Source organism: Topomyia yanbarensis, chromosome 3, assembly GCF_030247195.1.
Source record: "Topomyia yanbarensis strain Yona2022 chromosome 3, ASM3024719v1, whole genome shotgun sequence".
Classification (NCBI taxonomy): Eukaryota; Metazoa; Arthropoda; class Insecta; order Diptera; family Culicidae; genus Topomyia; species Topomyia yanbarensis.
The window spans coordinates 293727785-293736123 of NC_080672.1; positions in this window are offsets into that span (position 1 = coordinate 293727785).

Sequence of the window (8339 nt, forward strand, 5' to 3'; positions counted from 1 at the left end):
TTTTCATTTAAGGCTAAAGAAATTATATGGATGCGCGTTAGGCTGGGCGTATATAAGAATAGAAAGGTTGGTAGTATGCGAAGGAAAAAATGTGTTCAGTTCTATCACCGGTTCATCCATATAAAACCTTTATCAAACTCTAAATGACGAAAATCAGTTATGCAGACTAGTTGCTGGAAAAACTATCGACCTCGAGAGGAACGTCATTTCAGAATAATTGTTATATTCTGTTCGATTTTACAGAAATTTACCTATTCATAACCAACACAGCATTATTTGTTATCGATGTATGCTATTTAAGCTCTTTGGTGAAAGAAAAAATAGAGTTACCAACCTAATTTGGATGCCTACATATTTTTGACACTCTTACTGTATTTCTCGACAAACATATGATTACGGTTAAATGCCAACTGTCAAAGTTCTCTTTGAAAGGAAATTCCGGACAAACCGTTACTGCTCGAACACAGTTCACAGTAGTTAAAGAAAGAGAAAATTTTTCTCTTTTGTTTACTACCAACATCAGTGATTGGCGAGTAACGGCTTATCCGGAATTTCCATTCAAAGAGAATTTTGACAGTTGGCTTTTAAGCCGTAATCATATGTTTGTCGAGATTTGTTTTCTGAACTGTCAGATTTCCCTGAATTTGTATGGCTTGATACAACAATTGCATACGTTGGGTTGTCTGTTATTTTTCAAGATCAGTACACTAAAGTTTTTTTTTTATGCGGGGGATACGTACCGCATAGAAAACCGCAAACCTTTGAAAATCCTCTTAAAAAACCGCATAACTTTGAAAATCCGCTTAAAAACCGCATAACTTTGAAAATCCGCTTAAAAAACGGATAACTTTGAAAATCCGCATAAAAAACCGCATAACTTTGAAAATCCGCTTAGACTGGTAAATCCAAATAATTTTGGGCCCATTTTAATAAGTTTTGCATCATTTTCATATCATATTGGTACCAGTTTATATGGGAATTTACTGTGTGAGCGCACTCTTCAACCCGTAACTCCGGAACCGGAAATCCGACCCATAAAAAAATCTACAGCGACCGATGGGAAGATTATACCTTTCATTTGAGACTAAGTTTGTGCAAATCGGCCCAGCCATCACATACATACACACACAAACATTATCGGATCTTGAAGAACTGAGTTGAAGCGAAGACTTGATATTAAGAAGACTGATATCTCTTTCCTTTCCCTATACAAACGAGGAGCGACAGAGGTTACAACGCCTCTATAGGAGGAAGGTAGGAAGATTAAATGTAAAAGTGTACATGTGTTTGTGTATCACCGTGGGAGGCACTACCTTTACCCGCTAGTGGCGTTGCTGTTACTGTCTCCAGATTGAGGATAGAGTTGCCAGTCTTCTTGATATGCAGTCTTCGGTCGAAGATATGACACTCGGCCTTTCGGGCCGGGATTATTCAGAGTGATTGCATAACCTTGTTTTTAGGAGAAAGGCAAAAGGTGTGAATCAGCCAAGTCCCAAAAAGTCGACCCTCAAAAAAAGTTTTTTCGAGATGAATAAAAAAATCTCGAGATGAATAAAATAAAATCTCGAGGTTTCATGCATTTTTAAAACATTTGGCATAGAAAATACGAAGTCGATCTCTAAAATTTCGTGGAGTCCCTCTTTTCAAATAAAAATTTTAGTTCTGGCTTATATGGGGATTTCTTAAATGATAGAACGATTCAATGTGCACGAAATTTTGTAGCAGTCTATAGGGATAGTATGCCTTTCATTTGTAAAAATTGGTAAAGAATTCGTTGATAAATAAGTGTGACGTCAACTTAGGGACTTGGCAAGTTCCCTGGGGGCATCAAGAACCGTCATAGGTAGCCAATGTGGTCAAAGCGACTTCGATGGGTCATTAATGACCTAGACACGCAAATCCAATTAACCCTTGTGAAGGCAAGCTAAAATCCTAACATTAAAGGGCAAGCCGGGCCTCTCAGGCCCGTCTAAATTCAAGCTCCTTTTTGCCGTTCTCATATAGAAAGGTTATGCAATCGGTCGAAATTTCAACCCGCAGGGCCAAATCTCTTATACCATTCGACTCAGTTTGTCGAGATCGTAAAATGTCTGTATGTGTGTGTGTGTATGTTTGTATGTATGTATGGATGTATGTATGTGGCAAACAATCTCACCGATTTTTCTCAGAGGTGGCTGGACCGATTTGTACAAATTTAGTCTCAAATGAAAGGTACAGCCTTCCCATCGGTTGCTATTGATTTTTTTTTATTGATCCGACTTTCGGTTCTGGAGTTACGTGTTGAAGAGTACAACCACACAGCAAATTTCCATAGAAACTGATACCACCATGATGTCCAAATGATGCAATATATATTAAAATATGTGCAACATTACTTGACTTTGCATGTCTAGATCATTAATGACCCACCGAAGGCACTTCGACCACATTGGCCAACTATGGCGGTTCTTGATGCCCTGGGGGAACTTACCAAGTTCCTAAGATAATGTCATACCTATTTCTCAGCGAATTCTTTACAGATTTTTACAAACTTGGTTTCAAATGAAAGGTACAGCGTTCCCATTGGCTGCTGTTGAATTTATAAATGATTCGACTTCCGGTTCCGGAATTACAGGATGATGAGTACGAACACGCAGCAAATCCCGATTTCAGCGTATAAGGCGATGGATGTAAAAAGGTCAATTTTTTCCATAAGGTGAGGGTTCTGAATTCCATTTCGTTTGAACACGACTAATAAATGTTTCTGGGTTGCTATTAATTTCTTCTGATGCATAACCGGAGTACATATTCAGATTTTTCTTCCGAGTCTGCATCAGATTTATCGACGGAAGCAATATCATTCACACATTCTTCCTCGCTTTGCAAATCAGTTTCGGAATCGTCTGCTGTTGAATTTGCTCGAATTTCTTCCGTTATTTCAGATTCTTTGAGACGATTGAAAACATGTGCATATCGTCTTATAACCATTTCAACTTTTTGTTGCTTTTAGATCCTACAATTTGAATAATTACGACAATTATAACACAAAGAATAGACAACAAAAATAGACAATAACGACAGAGTTAGGTTATGTTGTATCCAAATAATTGTCAAGTAGACCACAGTGGGTGAAATAAAAGTATTTACCCAAAAAAATATGACACACGTCATTATCGTATGCTATTTTTACATTTCCTATAAAAGAAATGTATAGAATTCGCTCAAACTTTCAAAAAAAAATTCTTATAAGAAAAGGTAAAAAGATAAAATCAATAAAAACATGAAAAAATACCTGCTAATATGAAGTTGAACTCATCAAAATGTTTTTTTCAGATAAATATTAATGTATAAAACTCGTGGTATTCCTAGTAAATATTGCATGCACACCGGGCCTGCCAGGCCCGGCTTGCCCTTTTTGTGCATGTAAAAAATTCAAACATAGCTGCGCATCACTCCATAGATGAAAATTTCACAATTCTTTATTTTTGTTATAGATTTCGAAGCTACTTATCAAAATTTACATGCCCAAGCTTATACTGCATACACATTTTTTTGTAACTAAAAAATTGTAACGTGCCGGGCCTCTGGGACCCGGTTGCCTTTTTGAGGGTTAATGTTGCACACACTTTAATATATATATATATATATATATATATATATATATATATATATATATATATATATATATATATATATATATATATATATATATATATATATATATATATATATATATATATATATATATATATATATATATATATATATATATATATATATATATATATATATATATATATATATATATATATATATATATATATATATATATATATATATATTTGTTTGAGCATGTGCATTCACGAAGGTCTATCTCTTGATAAAATTCGCTTCATGTGATACCCTAAAATCCGCATTACTTTGAAAATCCGGAAAAAAATCCGCACAGCTTTGAAAATCAGCTTAAAAAACCTGTTTTGATCCACCTAGCCGTGCAATTGTGCCTTTCTCCAGATTGTATGTAAGGACAGTGAAGACAACTGTCATGATTATTTGTCAATAATATTCCAAACGAACAAACGACCTCTCAATATACATGGATTTGGCTCGTTTGGAATGACACTGACAAATAATCATTGTTCAAATTTTGACAGTGTCGTCACTCTCCCTATATTGCGAATCTTTTTCTTAAATCCACATTGTGACTTTTTAGCCTTGCGCCACCGGGCCGTTAGTTGAATTACGCGCCCATCTAGTTTGCATCAGTGCGAGTGAGAAAACATTTTGACGTTTGTTTTTGTTTCGATCGCACTCGTGTGTATTCCATCCCGCATATTTGGTGACCATTCATGTAAGATTACCGTAATGGTTTTATGACCTTAAAAAACTATTCCCTGAAGTTTCCTCTTATCATTTACGAAACGATAAACCAACGCTACCGGCAATCATATTGACTATTCCACTTATGGTCAGCGCCATTTGCACCATTTAACGAATAGGTCGTTAAGTAACGTTACCATTCAAAAATGCCGATTTCCTCGAACAAAATTTAGGGCATATTATAAGGGCAATGGTGATCTTAGAATCCATTTTTGCGGTACTATATTGCTATTGGATTGAATATAACAACTTGAATTAACAAGGTACATTAAACATTATACCATTAACATTTTTTTACTATGCTGTACGATAAGTTTAATCTCACACTATACACAATTGATTTAATGTTTTTTTACAATCTGACTAATCGTGACGCAAAATAAACATACCATACCATAAATCGTTTCTATGATTTGGTGTATTGTGATCACCGATAAACATTGCTCGAATAGTACTGTTATGGTTTTCGAGTGACACTATGCTATGGGAAAAATATAATGAGTGTGTATAATAAACTACTTTATCGACACTATCAAATGCGGCAGATGGTTGATCCACAGACTAACAGACATAAAACTATGAGGGAATTCTCTCAAAAAACATCGATCCGAAAATTTTCCCAGAACACTAGCTCCACCTTTCATTCACAGTCCCAAACACTTATTTCCTGGTGGGTTACCCCTCAGGTTTAGGAACAATTTTTCACTAGTGGTCTATCCCCCATATGCTTGTTCATATATCAGTGGCGCCATAATTTTAAATGTGGCCACAGTCCCAACTACAAATATATTTAAAATGACCGTTAAAGCGGGCGAAGTTTTGTTTTTGAGTGTTATGTCTGTTAGTCTGTGGTTGATCTGTGATTTAATTGCATGCGTCCTTGCATGTTAGGTTGTTGACATCTTGTGGTGGTGGTACAGTCGCTTTTACCAATTGAGCTATTTCTATAATCTTGCGGAACGTATTTTGGTCTTCATAATAATCTAGTCACAATCGACTTTAGGAAGAGGGTAAATCGACATGCCATATACTAATAAACTATTGATGATTACGAATGACCATGATTACAAGAGCTGAATAATTACGGACCATATCGCATATGGTTGGAACTTCAATTCAAATTTTTCCCTTAATCTTTCTTGAATTGGTTTAAGAAGAGGTTTGGGAGCCATTCGGTGATGATGAGCCTGGGTGTTTATACAATACATTCATATATAATATATAAACCGTTGAATTTGGTTGGTTAGGCAAATCGAGAATCTGGATGATGCATCCGTTATTAGAATTGACTGTCTCTCCTCGTCTTGACAGGGGTAGCAATTTCCGGCAGCTGTGTACTTACGATGTTAAAAAGACTCGTGATGTATACAAAAATGTAATAGATTCACATTGATCGACTTAAGGAAAAGGTATAAGCTCGGGTATTAGACGAGAAGATTTGAAATTCTTGAGTTGCTAGGACTTCAATACATGGTGTTAGCCCTTCTTTAGAAATCCATCATAAATTTGGTAAGCTCTTTCTTACTAACAGAACTTATCAAACGGCAGTGTTACGATGTCATATATTTTACCATTTTCCAAATTTGCTTATGATTAATTTTAACATTTTGTTGAATGTGCTTATAAACAATATCTTTGCTACATTTAAGTTGATGTTTTTGAATTGTTGCTATAGATGAAATGTGAATTGGGTCATTAAATGAGAAAAAAAAGAATCTTTTTTTATTATATACATCGATAAAGCTGATTTTCGTGATTGCAATAATTTTTTTCCAACTCAGGAAACGTGAAAATAATATTAAAATTTAAAATAAAGAAATATGTTGACAGTCTGGATTTGACACTATCAGAAGCATTTGACATATCGAATTTCACGACAAATGATGCCCTGTCAGAAAAAATGAATACATGTTTTACCGGTTTTCCCGCAGGGTTATTTTAATTTGACATAAACACCATCCAATGCATATAGTTTTTTTTTTCATTTTGGGTGTTGTCTTGATAGGCCAGATGTAAACAACCGAAGTTTTCCTATGTATGGTTGCCAAGTTTACATAAGATTTATTTTAAAAAACAAAAAATCGTTTTTACGTATTACAACGATTTTTTTTTTTGAAATAATGTTAAATTATGTATATTGGACCTAAAATTTATCGAATGGAATAGAAAGCTATATATAGCTTAATGACCCAATTGATCAAATCGACCTTCGCTGAGTAAAACTTTATTAACAGCCTTGTGGATTTATTTCACCTTTCACAGAAAGGTATGAAGCTTTAGATTTGGTCCAAGAACGGAACCTGTGCGCCAAAAATTAAATTTGGAATAATCTTATTTCTCGCTAACATTTTTTTATCCAGCCTAAATAATCTGATTTCCACTTAGTAAGAAACAATAAAGTAGTAAAGCACTTTATCCGCTGATAAATTATTAATTTTTTCCCCAATAAATGTGTGCCATAAACAAAGATTGGTTATTTCATTTTAACAACACATTCAATTTAATAGGGAGGATTGTTGAAAACTGTAGCCAAACCATTTGACTTGAGGGAAACATTATGGTAATCTTGTCAGGAGATTTTAACGATACACGTTTTTCTTTACAGCAAACCTTACAGAACCATATGACAACGATTACCATCATTGTGACTTCAATTCAAATCGTTTCGATATATTTTTTTATAATCCTGCGAGAGCAGTATTCTTTTCTAACATACTATATTATATTATAACCATTCCCTAAATTGTAACAATAACTCGTATCTTCATTCCATAATTTCATATAATTCTACAGAAAAACGCTTTTATCGTAATATCATAAATGGACCTTAACGTATGTGGTTACCATAGCACTTATAATTTTCGTATAATATGGAGGATTCCAGATAAAGTTTTTATTTATGCGGGATATAGCAACAACTCGACGAAATACTGTATTATCTCGCGATAGACAATATGCACTCAGCCTTCCTCATTAATCCAAACTACACGAACAAAAATTGTTCCCAAAATCGCGAATAAAGTGCCATGAATCCTGGAACATTCACATGTTTTCGATGTAAAAACAGGACTACGAAAAAAAAAATCATATGTTTTATAATTATGTTCAATATCCCTTCAGTAACGCCGCATAACGCTTGGTTTAGTGGAACTATTTGTTTTTGTTTCGTGAACTTCAGTCACGGTCTCCGCCAAGTCATTTCTAATACGATTTTCAGTACACGAACTAGTCACAAATTTATGAACATTATTCATACAACCAACGGTTGATTCATAATGAGTTCATAGATATAGGAGCCCTAGTTTACAAAATCAAAATATTCTGGATATGTTCTCGTGAACTATTTCGCGAAATTCAAAATTTTATTCATGAATCCATTTAATTGTCGTGAACTAATTCATGATCTCTAATTTAATATATTAGGTACGATCCAATATACGTGCTGCATCTGCAATCGCAATTGTTGGTCACACACACAGACATACACACATACGAATACACACGTTTTCCGAACTCAACGAAGTGAGTCGAATGGTATAAGAGTGTCGACCAACAGTTTCAAGCAATTTGTAACTCATTTTAATTATTTTTACATTTATACGTATATTGATTATACCGGTTTATATAGGAATTTTACATGTGGCCGCATACTTCAACACGTAACACAGGAACCAGAACTCCGATTCAAAGGAAATTTAATAGCATTCAATAGGAATATTCTAGCGTTCATTTGAGACTAATTTTGTGAAAATCGAGTCAGACATTTCTGAGAAGCAGATGTGAATTCAACTCAGGAACATAACCACTTTCCCGAAGCTTCCGGTTCCACCGAAGATGTCCAATGTGGTCAACGTGGGTTTGATTGGGCGTCAGTGAGCTGAAATTATAAATTCAAACATTTTCGAATACGATTTATGAAGTTTTGCATCTTTTAGATACCATGCTGATTCGGATTTATATGGGAATTTCATGCGTGACCC